Source organism: Microtus oregoni, unplaced genomic scaffold (assembly GCF_018167655.1).
Source record: "Microtus oregoni isolate MIOR12 unplaced genomic scaffold, Mior012 000006F_ref0000085, whole genome shotgun sequence".
Lineage (NCBI taxonomy): Eukaryota > Metazoa > Chordata > Mammalia > Rodentia > Cricetidae > Microtus > Microtus oregoni.
Genome location: NW_024543065.1, coordinates 45,102,460 through 45,104,080, shown reverse-complemented (window position 1 = coordinate 45,104,080; position 1,621 = coordinate 45,102,460). Strand labels below are relative to the sequence as shown.

The 1,621-nt window shown below is 42.9% G+C and overlaps 1 pseudogene; it reads left to right on the top strand.

Moving 5' to 3' along the window:
* The first annotated feature begins 255 nt into the window (after positions 1-255).
* LOC121449859 lies at positions 256-1,197 on the top strand (annotated as a pseudogene).
* Positions 1,198-1,621: the final 424 nt, after the last annotated feature.

The following is a 1,621-nucleotide window of genomic DNA, read 5'->3' as shown; positions in this document are numbered from 1 at the left end:
GTTAAAACTAACGGCTCTCCTTCCATCAGTACGTGCATTCTGAGTTATTGAGCAGATTCATAGAGACATACACACAAAGTGGCTTCTTCTATCACAAGTTCTGGGACAAGATCTTCTTTAAAGGACCCTCTGTTCAAGCTAATCAGAAGCTCCATGGTTTAAAGGTGTTCTTTTTTACCACAGGCTACAAGCATTAGTTGTTATTCATTTTGACCACAGAAATAGCAAGGACGTAACCTAAAGGAAATTGTCCTGAATCACAGAATGGACTTCTGGATTATGGTGATCAGAATTACTTTCTTATCACAAACTATAACTGGAATTTTGGGAAATTTCTTTCTGATGTTCTACTACGTAATCCTTTACTACAGAGCGTGCACATTAAAGCCCACAGATTTGATTCTCATGAACCTAATGACAGCCAATGCCATCATCATTCTCTCCTCAGGAGTGCCCCATACATTGGCAGCTTTTGGGTTGAAGCAGTTTGTGAGTGATTTTGGATGTTAGTTCCTATTATATATTCAATCATTTGGCCGTAGTGTGTCCATTGGCACCACCTGTCTCTTGAGTGTCTTCCAGGCTGTGACCATTCAATCCAGGGAATCCTGCTGGAAGTATAATAAAGTCAAAGCTATAAATCCTATTGGCTGCTTCATTTCCCTCCTCTGGGTCTTCTACATGTTAGTACATTTTACTTTCTTTCTATACTCATCTATCAAACTTAATAGCAAAAATGTGACAAGAAAACGAGATTATGGTTACTCCTCTATTGTAGGGCCTGAAGAAATCAGTGACTCACTCTATACATCACTGGTGGTTTGCCCTGAAGTCTTCCTTTCTGTGCTCATGGCCTGGTCCAGTGGATCCATGATTGGCATTCTGTATAGACACAAGCAAAGGGTTCAACAGATCCGCAGCACTCATGGTTCAAGTAGAATGTCGCCTGAATCCAGAGCAACCCAGAACATCCTGGTCCTGGTATCTACCTTTCTGGTTTTTTATACTCTCTCATCCGTATTACGAGGCTGCTTTGCTTTTTTCCATAATCACAATTGGTGGCTAGTGAACATGACTCGCCTCACTTCTCTGTGTTTTCCTTCTTTTGGACCCGTTGTTCTTATGAATCATTACTCCATTGTGTTCAGGCTTAGTTTCAAATGGATCAGAAATAAAATTAATTTAATCTTATTGTAAATGCATAGGTGAAGATGTTTTCTGTGGGATTCAGTGTTTTGCTCACCCGTCATCCTCGGAAGGTCAATACAGAAAGTTAAATAAGACCCCAAGGTCCAAATCAGGAGCAGAAGGAGAGAGAGCAAGAGGAAGGAACTCAGGGCCGTGAGGGGTGCACCCACACACTGAGACAATGGGCATGTTCTTTCGGGAACTCACCAAGGCCAGATGGACTGGGTCTGAAAAAGCCTGGGATAAAACCGTACTCACTGAACATAGCGGACAATGAGGACCGCTGAGAACTCAAGAACAATAGCAATGGGTTTTGATCCTACTGCACGTAGTGGCTGTGTGGGAGCCTAGGCTGTTTAGATGTTCACCTTACTAGACCTGGAAGGAGGTGGGAGGTCCTTGGACTCCCCACAGGGCAGGGAACCCTGATTGC